The sequence below is a fragment of the Rhinatrema bivittatum genome, chromosome 3 (assembly GCF_901001135.1).
Source record: "Rhinatrema bivittatum chromosome 3, aRhiBiv1.1, whole genome shotgun sequence".
NCBI classification, from domain to species: domain Eukaryota; kingdom Metazoa; phylum Chordata; class Amphibia; order Gymnophiona; family Rhinatrematidae; genus Rhinatrema; species Rhinatrema bivittatum.
The window spans coordinates 533,635,881-533,651,933 of NC_042617.1; positions in this window are offsets into that span (position 1 = coordinate 533,635,881).

Here is a 16,053-nt window from a genome sequence, read left to right on the forward strand (position 1 = left end):
CAGTGCATCTGTATGTGAGTTTAGGGGTGCAGGGATCTGTCTGCTACAGGACGCTTCCAGTTCCCCGCCCAGTTCACGTCAAGATCCTAAGTTCAGGAAAAAACATATTCTCCTCAAAATTAGACTTTAATTTATCAGATTTGGTAAGATTTAGCATTTAGAAGATAACAATTCCTGTCTCTAACATCCTGGCCACTAAGCACCAGTTTACCAAAAAGAAAGTTTTGTACCATGGGTGGTTTCAAACATGCCATAAACCTTAGCCTGCCTAACTTACTTTCCCCTAGTCCCAACTTCAGGTGATTTCCCTCTGTTTACCTCTGAAGCAGGCTCTGACTGGAGGTCTGAAAATCAAATGGGAAGAAGGCTTGCTTCTGGGACTGGTACTGGCAGAGCTGCTGGGCTGCTCTCGGCTCCTCACCACCTCAGACTTCACCCTACCATCTGACCCTAGTCAGGGTGTCTCCTCTCTCCGGTCTCCTGGCTACACCTAGTCTTCTCCCTCCTCAATAGCAGGGGTTGCTGGGGCTGCTTCAGGTCCACTTTTTTTCTCCTTATTTGTTACATCTTATACTTTCCAGCTGATAAATGTGCATAAGTCCTTTTCTTCGGGGGGGGGGGGGGGGGGGGGGGGGGGGGGGGGGGGGTTCCTGCATGTCTGGACCAAGGCTTTTTGCCAGCATGAGCATTCTCTCTATTTCAGAATACTTCCCCTTCATCCAACGGTGGGGTCCCTTTGACCTATGGATCTTCCTTGGCCAGTCCATGACTTCTGCTTATGAGCTTAAGTTGCTGTATTGTCCCTCTGCCTTGGTTTAATTTACACAGGAGCTTACAAAGAAGCAGATCTTGATAAATATCCTTCAGTTCTGGTTCAAAGTTCCCATCTGGGCAAAGTTTCTTTTCTTTAGCTGTGACAGTGTTTTAGCCTGTCAGTATACTGGTCAGCACACTTCTTGGTTTTTATGATTTATATTGGGTGCTTTCAGCAATTAAACATGGGATATCTCCCTACCCACCAGAGCTTTGAGAAAAAAAACCGATCAAGATAAGTGTGCACATCCACACTCAGGAAACACACATTAAGCCTGGCCAGATTTTCAACTTTTTTTCTGAGCACAAAAGTAAAGCCTACTGTACAGCATTTTATGAATTCAATAGTAAAGTGAGAAAAGAGAAAGACTGAGAGGAAAACAGACACACACAGAAAAGCTCCCCAAAATATTTACCTCAAGAAGAGCCTGTGAAAAAGGAACAAAACACAAAGAATCAATTTCTTAAATTCAACCCATGAGTAAAAAACGCAGTCAGAGTAAAGAGGAATATAAAGAAAATACTCATCTGACTCATAGTTGGTTTCAGCCTAAATTCCTATGAGGAAAGGAATATAATTGGTAATCATGTTTCAAGGTATTTCTATGCAAAAAGACATGGTTTGAATGTGCTGAAGCTTCAAATTGTATTCTAAGTATACACAAAACCCTTTTTGAAGTATTTTAAAAAATACTTGTTGAAAGATCTCATGAATATGTTATTTTGAGTATTGCCAGCTAGTTCTTATTTCTTTTTTTTCTAGCACAATAAAATTATTAAACCATTTGTAGAATCTTTTATTGCAGAGCTCTTCTTAAGAATTATCTTCAGATATAATGTTTTTAGACTTTTAGCCTGCTTTCCCTCCCTACCCTTGGGAGACTGGCTGGGTAGGTTATACTGAACCATACTAAACCCAGCAGCAAAAAGTGTTAGGAACCTACCGCGGAGGTAACCCCCGCGAGCAGGCACTGCTCATCTTGCTGCTTCTTCAACCGATGCGGCTCGGACGCCGCTGAAGTCGGGCCTTCCGGTGCGGCTGGAGCCGTGGACTTGAGTTCACTCGCGGCCTGGAGGCCACTCCTGGTATCGTTCTTCACCGCGGCTGGAGCCGCGGACTTGTCTGCCCTTCTGCCTTCCATCATGCGGCTGGAAGCTGCCGCCGACGCTGTCACCATCTTCGTGGCAGAGGCCACATCCCCAGGCTCGATTGGTTGCTAGAGCCGCCCCCGGGGCTTCCTGCAGCGGCTGGAGCCGCTGCCGTCTTCGGGGCCTGTGTCCAGGCCCAGCCCTGCTGCCTCGCGACGTTGATGTCTGTGCAGGCCGCTGTCCACGGTCCTGCACAACCCTGCTTCCTTCCTCCTAGGCGTGCGGCCGCGCCTCTCTGCTGAATTTAAAGGGCCCACAGCCAGATATGCCCTGGGCCCCACCTAGTGACTGACTTCCTGCTTGAGCCCTATAAAAGGGCTGTCTTCATACTACGTCTTTGCCTTGCATCAGAGTTACTTCACTCTGGAAGCTCCTGCCTGCCAGAGCTCCATCAGGTCTTCTTTGTGGAGCTCCTCATTGTTTCTTCTTCATGTCATGTCAAGTCTTCGTGCCTGAGGTCCTCGTCCAGGTGTTCTGGTGTCTCGTCTTGATCTTCCGCTTCCTGATGTCCCAGGTTTCTTGGGACCTGCTCCTGTGTCTTCAGCGCTCCTGAGCCTTCTGGTCCTGTCAGGACCGGCTCCCTCGGATGACGTCTTTCCCGAGCATGGAGTTGCCTGCAGGTGGAATTCGTTCCTGTGCTCCTGAGCCGTCATGTCCTGCCAGCCTTTGCGGAGCTCCAGATGACTTATGGCTCCGTTGTCAAAGTTCTGCCTCGGCTAGATTCTTCCCTGCGCTTGTCCTGCTCTCTGCGTGGTCCATGACCAGCCTCCTCAGGCTGTGTAGGGCACGCAGTGGGACAGGGTGGTCCGCGATCAGCCCATTGGGTCCGCCCATGAAGGTGGGCTAAGTAGGGTGCCCTGAGAAATAGTGCCAATGTCCTTCCACCCAATTTCTCGTCTCGTCTGGACTTCGTCAAGTTCCTTGTCTCTGATGTCAACCCTGGTCCGGGATGCTGTTGCATCGATCCTGGTCCGTGATGTCTTTGCATCAGCCTTGGTGTCATGACTTCAACTACCTTGGTGTCATGTCTTGTTCCAGCCCTCGTCAGTGATGCCGTTGCATCAACCTTGGTGTCATATCTTCATGTTAAGGCCCGTCTGCCCTCATCCTCAGGCCAGGTCTGCTGCTCCATGCTGATCCAATCGGCAGGTCCGAAAGGGCTCGGAATGGTCGGAGGACCATTCAACTTCCAACATCATGTTGTTGGCCTTGGAAGCTTGCAGGCCCTGCAGAGGATAAGACCGTCTGCCATGCTGGAACACGCCGTCAACCCTCGGTTCGGTCCGGGATCCGTCTGGGGTCAGGCTGAGGCCCATGGGCACACTAAATCACCCCCTTTCTCAACAGAATGCAAGGCCATGTGCCCGACGAACATGTCTCGGCAATGGATCCGCCTTGTTCCAGAGTTTTGTCTGTGTTCCTGGACTGGGTATAGGACCGAAGATTTTTTTTTTCAGGATATCTTTAACCGACCTGCTGGAGGCACCAGCTTTGCCATTGTTATGACCTGCTGGAGGTGCCAGCTGTCTGGATAATTTGACCTGCAGGAAGCGCCTGCATCCAGACTTCTTGTCATGTTGGCCAGTTTGGGGTCTTTACGACCTGCAGGAGGCACCTGCACCCCTACTGGTTTTGCTGGTTTTTGTTTGCCCGCCCTGGGCTCCCTCCCCCAGGTCTTCTTGGTGTTTCTTTGTGCTTCTTATCTTGGTCTTGCTTGTTGCTTGTTTATGCCTTTGGTCTTTGTGGTTGCTCGTTTGTCTTGTTTTCTGTTTGTTGCTCGTTTGTTTTGTTTTCCTCTTGTTGCTTCCCGGTTATGTGTTTCCCGTCTTCCTTGTTCCCCTGTTCCTCTCCCTTCCCTCGCTCTTTGCTCCCTCGCTCTTCGCTCTCTTGCTCTTTGCTCCCTCGCTCTTTGCTCCCTCGCTCTTCGCTCTCTCGCTCTTTGCTCCCTTGCTCTCCGCTCCCTTTCTCTCCGTTCCCTTGCTCTCTGTTCTCTTGCTCCCTCTTTTGTGTTTTTTGTATTGTCGGTCACGCGGTCACTGTTCGCGCGGTCACCACTTGCTTGGTCTCCGCTCGCTCGGTCTCGTGTTCCCTCGGTCTCGTGTTCCCCTGGTCTCGTGCTCTCTGGTCTCTCGTCGTTGTCTTCTGTACTTTCCTGCTGCTTTGCTGTGTTTCTGCTGTTTTTGTCTGTTTCCTGCAGTCCCCGGATTTCCCAGCTTCCGTTTTTTGGACCCTCAAATACCTCCATCTGGTATGGACTGATACCTTTTTCCTCGGACTGTTGACAGGAGGTTTGAGGAGGGGGTCTTTGAGGAGGGGGTACTGTTAGGAACCTGCTGTGGAGCTAACCCCCGCGAGCAGGCATTGCTCACCTTGCTGCTTCTTCACCTGATATGGCACAGATGCCGCCGTAGACGGGCCTTCTGGTGCGGCTTGAGCCATGGACTTGAGTTCTCTCATGGCCCGGAGGATGCTCCTGGTACCGTTCTTCACTGCGGCTGGAGCCGCGGACTTGTCTGCCCTTCTGCCTTCCATCATGTGGCTGGAAGCTGCCGCCAATGCAGTCACCATCTTCGCGGAAACAGGCCGCATCCCCGGGCTCGATTGGCAGCTGAAGCTGCTCCCGGGGCTTCCTGCAGCGGCTGGAGCCGCTGCCGTCTTCGGGGCCTGCGTCCAGGCCCAGCCCTGCTGCCTCGCAATGTCGTCGTCTATGCAGGCCGCTGTCCATGGTCCTGCACAGCCCTGCTTCCTTCATCCTAGGCGTGCGGCCGCACCTCTCTGCTGAATTTAAAGGGTCCACAGCCCGATATGCCCTGGACCCTACCTAGTGACTGACTTCCTGCTTGAGCCCTATAAAAGGGCTGTCTTCGTAAACGTCTTTGCCTTGCATCGGAGTTACTTCACTCTGGAGGCTCCTGCCTGCCAGAGCTCCATCAGATCTTCTTCGTGGAGCTCTTCATTGTTTCGTCTTCATGTCATGTCATGTCAAGTTTTCGTGCACCGTCACCTTAAACACACCGTACCAACCAGATATATTCAAACCGGCAAAACTGTTTCCCGCTGATTGCCAAAGGCACTCATAATTACAAATGCAGGGCATGCGTTGTCATTTCATCATTGCTGGTTTTGCCGGTTTGAATATATCTGGTTGGTACGGTGTGTTTAAGGTGACGGTGCACAGGGTGGTTATCCCTGTCATAAAACAGACATTCTTTTTTAACTTCATGAAATATATTCTTTTGTTAGTTGGAGAATTGATGGCTGTGTGCAATTGATATCCTCCCAATGAATTGGAGTTTAATATCACTATATGAAAGCATGGATATTGACCAATACATATGAGGAAGACGATGATAGAGGGTGTATGTGTATAATACAGAAAGTCATCCCTGAAGAAGCCCCAAGGAAGGGGTGAAACGGGTGTCCCGTCGGGCATTATAACATCAGATATCATATTGTATAAATGGAATCAATGATTGTGTTAACATGGTAGATACTTTGTATCTGATATGATATTTAAGAGTTTCTTGTGTTTCAAAAACAATATAATGTAATACATGTTAATTAATAACAGATACTTGGTATTGGTAACAACAGTGAATGTTTATTTGAAAAAAGGATGTATTGTAACATTGGGGGTATATAGTGGGGGGTACTAGTATTGTTTATGTACCAGTTGGGTTTTTTAGTATGTGGTGGGATATGATGGTATGCATGGTGTGTATGTGAGTATGGTGTGGAGGATTTTTAATGGGGATATCATGTATTGCACTTAGCACTTCCTGTTAAATTGTATGAGACGCTGTTTGGAAATAAATATATATAAAACATATGGTTGGCTTTAAATTGAGCCTAGTTCCTCCAGCTCAAGGTTATACATGAGTCTAACAGTGATTGGTCATCACCCATACTGTTGGTAGGAGTGTGCATTCGTTCCCTATGAATTGGGAATCCGCAATGTATAGGGCCCTATTCGTTGTATTCGTGAGGAAGCGAAACGAATCGCGATTCCCCATGAATACAACGAATCTTGGCCGAATTATTCGGCCACCTAGGAGCCAATTTAAACAAACCCCCCACCCTCCTGACCCCCCCAAGACTTACTAAAACTACCTGGTGGTCCAGCGGGGGGGGTCCAGGAGCCATCCCCTGCACTCACATCCTTGGCTGCTAATTTCAAAATGGTGCCGATAGCCTTTGACCTACTATGTCACAGGGGCTACCGGTGCCATTGGTCAGCCCCTGTCACATGGCCATCGGCGCCATCTTGTGCTCCTACCATGTGACAGGGGCTGACCAATGGCACCAGTAGCCCCTGTGACATAGTAAGGGCAAAGGCTATCGGTGCCATTTTGATTACTGGCAGTCGACGGCCCGAGTGCAGGAGATCGCTCCCAGACCCCCACTGGACCACCAGGGACTTTTGGCAAGTCTTGGGGGACCATCCTGACCCCCACAAGACTTGCCAAAAGACCAGCGGGGGTCCGGGAGCGACCTCCTGCACTCTGGCCGTTGGATGCCAGTATTCAAAATGGCACCGATGGTGCCATAGTGAGGGCAAAGGCGATCAGTGCCATTTTGAATACTGGCATCCGACGGCCGGAGTGCAGGAGTTCGCTCCCGGACCCCTGCTGGACTTTTGGCAAGTCTTGTGGGGGTCAGGAGGGTCCCCCAAGATTTGCCAAAAGTCCCTGGTGGTCCAGCGGGGGTCCAGGAGCGATCTCCTGCACTCGGGCCGTCGGCTGCCAGTAATCAAAATGGCGCCGATATCCTTTACCCTTACTATGTCACAGGGGCTACCGGTGCCATTGGTCAGCCCCTGTCACATGGTAGGAGCACAAGATGGCGCCGATGGCCATGTGACAGGGGCTGACCAATGGCACCGGTAGCCCCTGTGACATAATAGGTCAAAGGCTATCGGCGCCGTTTTCAAAACCGGCACCAAGGGTGTGAGTGCAGGGGATGCCTCCCGGACCCCCCGCTGGACCTCCAGAGAGTTTTGGTAAGTCTTGGGGGGATCAGGAGGGTGGGGGGTTGTAGTTAATTTAATTTTAGCGGGGAAACAAATAGGAATTGACGTATCAATGTATCGGGGCGCCATACGGCCGAATGCAACGTATCTGCCCCCCGACGAATCCGAAACCCAAATGCAACATATGGTGTCCCTCTGCATATCCCTAATTGTTGGTGCCAAAGCCAGAGGGGATCATAAGGTTCTGAATTGACTTTAAGAGGGTCAGTGAGGTCTCAAAATTCAACATGTACTCGGTGTCACAAGTGGATGAACTTATTAAGTGTCTGGGATCAGCCCAGTTCATCTCCACCCTGGACCTTACAAAATGGTATTGGCAGGTGCCTCTCATGCCTACAGGGAAGATGAAGACTGCGTTCTCAATGCCAGCTGGAATTTTCAAGTTTATCATCCTCTCTTTTTGACTCCACAGCAGTCCTGCAACATTTCAATGCTTGGTTGATTCCCTTCTCCACCCATTTCACAGGTATGCAGCTACCTACTTGGATGACATCGTGGTGTCAGCCCAAGATGGAAGACACATATAACCAACTCCAGGCCATGCTAACCAGTCTGAAGAAAGCAGAACTAATGGCTAACCCCAAGAAGGGCTTGCTGGAAGGACAAAAGTCCAGTATCTTGGCTACACCCTGGGGAAGGGCAAGGTCTATCCTCAGACCAGAAAGATTGCGGTGATCACCCGGATGCCGGTCCCACAAACAAAAGTAAAAGTGAGAGCATTCCTAGACTTTACAGAATACTACAGAAGGTTTAACCCCAATTACTCAAAGAAGGCAGAGCCTCTCACAAGAATGTTGTTGAATAAAGCACCAGAGACGGTCTAGTGGTCAGCTGAAGCAGAGAAGACCTTCAAGGCTTTGAAAGAAATGATATACTCTGAACCGGTCCTAATAAGCCCGGACTTTACTGAACCCTTCATGATGCAGACTGATGCCTTAGAAGTAGACTTGGGAGCCTTCCTAGTTCAAGAGAAGGATGTTCAAGAACATCCTGTGGCATACATTAACCAGAAGTTGATGCCAAGAGAAAGGCATTACTCAACAGTTGAAAAACAGAGGTCTTGGCAGTCAAGTGGGCATTAGAAACCTTGCACTACTACCTGCTGGGATGGAAGTTCATGCTCATAATGGACCACCAACTGTTTCTATGGATAAATAAAAATAAGGAGTCCAACGTGTGAGTGATGAAGTGGTTTCTGGCCCTACAGCCTTTCAACTATCAAATACAACATAGGGCAGGAAAGGAAAACACCATTGCGGATTTCCTGTCCAGAGAGGTGTCTCTTGAACAGACAGACACTCATCCCAACAAGGCTGAGGTGAGGAGGAGGGTATTGAGGGAGTATAGAAAACTCCCTCAGACTACCTTAAAGGACTGGGCACAGCTGTCTCGCCCGGTCCTCCTTAAAATCCAAACACAGGAATACTGGGTGAAGGGAGGAGCCCCTCACCAGAGTTTAAGATCTCAGGGCCTGGAAGGTTTAAACAGGCCCTGGGGAGCAGGCCTGCTACATTTAAGGACTGTGAGTTACCTGAAGTTTAAGAGCTGCTACATTTAAAGATTGTGAGTTCCTTGAAGCTGAGGTAAGCTGCACTGTTGGTTTTTGGTTTGTTCACTTTAAATAAATTGCACAATAGGTAAACAGCCAGAGTCTGTCTCCTTATTCTTTTGGGCTTTTTCCAAGCAGTTATTGCCCAAGTTACCACAGTAACTATTCACTTAAATTATAATTATTTTATTTTTCCTTTGAAAATTTTATATAGAATTCATTATCCCACCATAATAAAGAATAAAATCATAGTTAAATGGAAGTGTCACATGATGCTTCACCTCAGTTTAAGCCCATTGAAAACATTGTTTTGCTTTCCATTTTTGCAGACATTGCTGATTTTGAGCAGTAAATATGAATCAGACATTCACAGCAATAAAATGTAAGTAAACACTGCTACTATATTTCAGTGGGCTCATAGATGCAGTCTGTATTCACTCCTTAGTGAGCGTAGGATGTGGAGACAGTCTGTGTTAGGATTTATTATTTGATTTGTAATTTGTAGAGGAAATGGCGGTATAAAAGTGTGAAATGCAATATAACATAATATTGTGCAGAGATTATAATGCATGTCTGTAGTAAATTAAAATCTCACTTCCCATCTGTTGGATTGCATTGTTAAAGTCTAATATATAGATAGATGATGTAATCTTAACAAATGGAAAACATTTTTAACTTGATAGTATAATCGTATTCTAATTGAAGTCTGCTATACATATAATTACAGTTTGAAGAGAAGGTAGCAGGAAGTGATTGTCTGAAGTGTTTTGACACAGCGCATCGAGTCTGATTATCAAAGGTTTTCTCCCATTTTATATATGTGTGTGAAATATTTTGATAAATCAGGCTCAAGTTGTCATTTAGTTGTACTAAAGTAATTCCATTGGGTAAAATGCATTACTAAGTGATCTGTCAAGCCCTACTATTCTTTTGTGAAGTTATATCACTACTGGAAACTGACAGTATAAGCTAGTAGTGAAAACATAAAGCTATAAAACGGACCCTTTAGCTTTTAGAATCAGTCCTGAAATGGCATCTTTACCCCCTAACTGTATTAATGTCAAGCAAGTTTTAATCCTTACCTACATTGTTTTAATATTCATTTATAAACATTTATCTATATTGTACAAGACTTGATCTAAGGACTACTTGACATTCCACAAATCTGCTAATCAATCTCAATAGCAAATATTCTATATTATATTTCCCTTCAAAGGCTACAATATTGGTAGAGAAGGTGGAAACTGAACATTAAAGTCTCTTATTCATTAAACATTCATCAGAAAACCATATATTTCCTAAGAGCTATTTTCAGAAAACAGAGGCGCAAACCACATTTGTATCTTTTATAAACACGAGTGAAGAATCTTGTTCTTCAGATACTGAGATCCTGCCTCCTTCTGCATTCTTCAAACTGTTCCATATACTTTTAGGGGTAGATTTTTAAAAAACATGTGCATGCATCCATGTGCGCGCGCTATCCGGTGCGCTCACATGGATGTGTGATTTCATAACATGCGCACGCTGGCGCGCATGCATGTTATAAAATCTCATTGCGGCGCACGCAAGGGGGGGGGGGGTAGAAATTAGCTAATTCGCGTGGCAACAAGATTGGGGCTCTCTTAGATCCTTCCCAGTCAGCTACAATTAAGGAGAAGACTGGTAGGGAACTTTCATACCCCCTACCCTAACCTCCCTTCCCCTTCCCCTCTCCTACTCACCCCCTATCCATATCCTACCTTTTGCTCCTCCAAAAGAGCAGTACCAGCCTCCTGCAGTCCTGCCCCGGCCCCTGGACGGCCCCTTTGCCAAGGCCCAGCTCTTTTGCGCGTAACAGGGGTTACGCACACGGCCGGGCCCCTTTTAAAATGCGCGCGGCGCACGCAAGCCCCGGCCGCGCACGAAAACCCTGTTTTTTACACACGCAGGCCATTTAAATTTGGGTCATAACTGATGGGCTTTGCATCAGTTCTCAAAGTGAAAGTAAGCATTATAACTTCTTTTTGAAAATTACTACAGGTACAGAAATTACATAAGGTCACTTGTATCTGCTGTTTGGGCAGGTAGAATTTAGCTTGGAAAGTATGCACATAGATTTAAAAATGCAATCTACATCCTCCCAGTGCAGTTAAAAGTTCACACATGGTGGAACATTATAGGTGAGCCATTTTCAGACAGCAGATTTATTTATTTATTTGTGTGTTTTATATTCCACTTTCAGGATTTAGTAGGGTAAAACTTTTTTTTTTAAGGAAATAGCCTTGAAAATTGTTCTCAAAATGTTTAATAATGTTTTTTGTATAACATTGCTCAACATTTGCAGTGCTGTACAATGAGGTTAAGTCTTTGCTCCAAAAAAAAGACATAAAATTTAAGAGGTGAATTTTAAAAGCAGGAGATGTCCACCCGATTTTATAAGCTGCCCACATGCGCACAGAAGTCCCAAGGCAGGAATATTTTGCATCGGGGAAATGTGGTCATGGAGCGGAATAGGGGTAGGGTGTGGGCATTCCGGAGCAGGACCAAGAGATATGCACGCAAGTACCTACACACCTGGGCCCATGCCCAGGTATAGTTGAGCACAAATTTACGGAGGAGGTGTAAGACTTTATAAAACTATTTCCAGGCATCTATGAAGTGTTTGAGGGTTCTGGGATAACTGGGGGGAGTGCAGGCTAAAGAACCAGGTGGGTTTGGAGGACATAGCTATAGACTGGGCAGATTGGTTGATGAATGATGAAACTGGTCATGACGTGGACACGTGTCTCTTATAGAATTATCTCACTTACACAGCTCAAAGCCGACATTTCGTGGCTCTGCACACACACTTGTAAAATTAGGAGCCCACATACATACCGGTGCCAAGTCTATTTTATAATATGCGTGTGTATGTGCACGCAGAATATAAAATTGCTGTGTATCTGGCTATGTGCTCATATACACACATATAATATATGCGCCCCCACCACTATTTGACAGTTACTGTCTTAGTGGGTCCCTGAAGCAATGGGAATTAAAGTGGCTCATTTTCAAAGCTTTTTCCCATAGACAAAGGGGGGGGGGGGGGGGATGCAGAAAAGTGACTTGCCCAAGGTCAGTAGCAAAATTGGGGCTTACACCCTGGAATTTACTTGTTGCAGCCTATTTCTCTAACCACCTGACCGTCTTTCTACTGCTTGAAGAAGGATGCATTCAAACTTCTGTCTTTATCTCTCCTTCTCTGTAACTGATTTTCTTAAAGATAAGAATGTTAGTAGATTAAACACTAAGGGGCGGATTTTAAGAGCCCTGCTCGCCTAAATCCGCCCAAATCCGGGCGGATTTAGGCGAGCAGGGCCCTGTGCGCCGTTGAGCCTATTTTACATAGGCCTACCGGCGCGCGCAGAGCCCCGGGACTCGCGTAAGTCCCGGGGTTTTCTGAGGGGGGCGTGTCGGGGGCGGGCCCGAACCGCGCGGCGTTTTCGGGGCGTGTCGGGAGCGTTCCGGGGGCGGGCCCGGGGGCGTGGCTACGGCCCGGGGCGGTCCGGGGGCGTGGTCGCGCCCTCCGGACCCGCCCCCAGGTTGCGTCCCGGCGCACGGGGATTTACGTCTCCCTCCGGGAGGCGTAAATCCCCCGACAAAGGTAAGAGGGGGGTTTAGACAGGGCCGGGCGGGTGGGTTAGGTAGGGGAAGGGAGGGAATGGGGGTAGGCTGCGCGGCTCGGCGCGCGCCGGCTATACGGAATTGATAGCCTTGCGCGCGCCGATCCAGGATTTTAGCAGATACGCGCGGCTACGCGCGTATCTGCTAAAATCCCGCGTACTTTTGCTTGCGCCTGATGCGCCAGCAAAAGTACGCCAAATCGCGTGGTTTGAAAATCTACCCCAGCGAGGATCTGCAAGTTGGAAAAGTTAAATATAGTGATTCTGCAGTCATACTACTGATGCTAAATTTTGTTTTGGTAGTGGCAGCTTGCTCTTCTTTTCATTCATTTTCTAGCAGTTTGCTAGTTTTAATTATCTATCCGCTTTGGTCTGGTTTTTGAGGGTTTTTTTTTTTTTTAAATCGTTTATGTGTATTCACGGACCATTTTGTCAGTTTTCACACGGTATTTTTAGCTAGCCAACATTTTTTAATTAATCCCAGTCTGTTTACATATAGCTTCACAATTTGGAATTCACTTTTCTTGTGTATTTTAGTCTCATATATCCTATCAGTGCTTTGAGGATACAAATTGAATGAAGTATTCTTCACATCTGGTGCTACATGTTATCACTACATGTTTCAAAAGATAGGTAAACTGGCACATCTGAATAAAGCCTTCACTTATAATGACAGTCTACACACTTGACCCAATTCTTAGCATTCCTCCGAGCATGTGCGGTTTACTCTCTGTCACTCATTTGTATTGACAAATAGTTTTAGACACTTTTTTATTTAAATTACATTGGGTATTCAGTTTTTATTTTGTTTCATTTTTTATGTTAATTTTATCCTTTCCATTTTTCATTTATTTTATTTTGTAATTCTATCCTTTTCATTTTGTTTTAACAGATGATGTGTTCCTAATTTTTGTCTTATTTTAAATAGGAACCAAAGATTGTATGCAATAGTGGATGCACAAATATTGTGGCCTCAGCCCTGAAGGCGTGCAATAAGTCCTGCTCACATTTAGTAATCATTCCCAATTTCAGTTTTTATTTTTTTTAATTATATATTTTTCACTTCAGTTTTTATTTTGTATAACCTCTTGTGTTATGGTCCAAACCACTTTAGTCCCTGGCATTTTATTATGTTTTAACCACAATAATTGCATTGCGGTTCATACTAACACCAAGTTAATCCTCTCCAGTACATTTTCACCTGTTTCCACAACTATTGTTTGTATTTAATGATATCTGCACACAGACTGTGTCTTGCGTTCTTTTTCTGCATTGTTTCTGTATTCCATTGTATTGTCAACACACATATATGTTATGATTTGCATTACTTTTGAAGTTTGTACATCCATGTATGTTGTTTATTAATTGTATCCTTTTTTTTATGTTTACTCATTTTTTAACATTTTATATATTTGTTTTTAGTTGCCCCTGAGACAGCTCTCGCCAAAGAGCGAAACTCGGCCAGAGTCGGGCAAATTTCAATAAAGGGCTTCTTACACAAACTGATCTTTGCTATCTTTACTGCTACACAGCTAACTGGATCGACTTCCTATTTGTTTTCTGGTAACATAATAATTATCCATTTAATTGGCTTACCCGGCTATATTTAGACCTTATCCAGCTAAATTCTAGCCCGGTAACTAATTACCCAGCTAGAAATTATCCGAATAAGAAGGGGCCATTCCGGGGGCGGGTGGGAGGCGTTTCGGGGTGGACCAGAGTTAACCAATGCAGCTAACTCTGGTCGGCTCATAGAGCTGTCCTAAAGCCGGTTAGACATAACTGGCTAACTTTAGGATAGCCAGGTATATTAAGTGGCGCGGTTACGCCACTGAAAATATCCTGAATACATACCTTTATCCGGCTAACTAGTCGAGCCACACAGCGGCTAAAAATGCACCTCTTAATGAATAAGGAAGAACTTTTTGTCATATTCTCACTCTCTTCTCTGATGTTAAAAGCCACTTTTTAAAAAAGAGATCTTTAAATTGCCAGTGAGGCAAAAAAGCATAACTGGGAAGATACAGTCTAATATTCTTGTGTAAAGATGAACTTGTTGATGCATGCAGACAAGTATTGCCAACGGTATTTTTAGGTACATTTTATATTGAATAGACTGATGGTGAAAAATGGTATAAGCTTTGCCCTGTACAAACAAGAACTAAGCAGTATATGACATCTTTGTTTGACTGAGAGATTTTTCTAGATGACTGAATATCATCTAATTTCTCCTAAGAAAGACAAGGAGTTTTGCTAGCCATATGAGCAGATCATGTGAGTGCGTGTGGCACTGTGTGGAATACATTTTCCAAAGCTTTATGGTGATTTTTCTCTTTACAGACAAAATGCCTGTGAAAGAAAAAATGATCAGAGGCCTGTTTAATACCCGGTTTCCCATTGAAAAATATCAAGTTAGAGTGGTTTATTCAGCAAAAGCATCAAATAAGATAATGAAACTTAACAAAGATCCAAAAGTCTGACTAACAAACTAGATGCATCAATCTGCAATACATGCTGTTTATCGTGCAATAGAACTCTATTTCGGTGATATCATGCAATATACCCAAAATTTTGCATGACACTGCCCACATTCCCTGCCTTATTACAATACACGCATGAATTTTTCAAATCCATGCAAAGTAGCTCATTAATAGGCAATTCTATGTAATTAATATAGTGCTGCTGAGTGAAAAAGTGATCAGCCTTGATAAATTAACAACATCTCCTTGGGAAATGTAAAATTTAACACTGGAGCCCCAGGACACTAATGTAAGTCCCAAAGCTCCCGAGTAACATTTAAAGGGCCATGCTTTAAAAAAAATGCTGTGGCAAAAGAGAATTTGAGTGGGGGTAAAGGCTGATCCCCCAACTGAATCCGGGGCTACCTCAAGTAGTGGCCCCAACAGCCAACAGTTAAAAAAAAGATGAACGTCCTTGCATGGTGATGGACATCCCCTCTCCAACCCTGACATCAGTAAATAAATTATGCCCCCCATCCCTGTCATCAATAAAGAAATAGTGCCCCGCCACCCCCCATTCCAAATGCATAAGGGTAGACACTGCCACATCCCTAGAGTAACTCACATTCATTGGGGGTATAATGCCCCGAATACCTCCCCTTCCCCATCATCCAGATGTCTGAAAACAAGCAGAGATAAGATAGTGGAACACCTTGACTCCCCATCATACAACCCTAAACCAAAAACTGTTGCTGAGGATTCTGTGATGGGGCATGGGGTGCCCCCAGTCCTGGGCCCACTTGGTTCCATTTTTCAAAATGGCGGCAACCAGACCTTGCCCCAATTACATGATTGGGACAAGGTCCGGTGATCGGATCTAGGCAATGACCTTGCCCTAGTCACGTGACTAGGCCAAGGGCAGGCGAGCACCATTTTGTGCCAACCAGGCCCAGGGCTAAGGGGCACCCTGAGACACATTGCGGGATCCTCAGCAGGGTTTTTGGGTTTGGGGTTGTAGAAGCAGGGTCAGAGGAGTCCCACTAACTACCAATGCTTTTTTTCAGATATTTGGGGGAGGGGAACGTATGGAGGGGCACTATACCCCAATGATTTTGAGTTACTATTGAGGTGGGGGAGCAGTGACAGCCCTTATGTATTTGGAAAAGGGGGTGGGGGACAATTTATTGATAACAGGGTTGAGGGTGGAGTCAGTCTCTGAGTGAAGAATTTCATCCATTTTTACATAAGAACATACGAATATAAGAAATTGCCATGCTGGGTCAGACCAAGGGTCCACTAACCCTAGCATCCTGTTTCCAACAGAGGCCAAACCAGGCCACAAGAACCTGGCAAGTACCAAAACACCAAGAAGATTCCATGCTACTGATGCCAGTAATAGCAGAGGCTATTCCC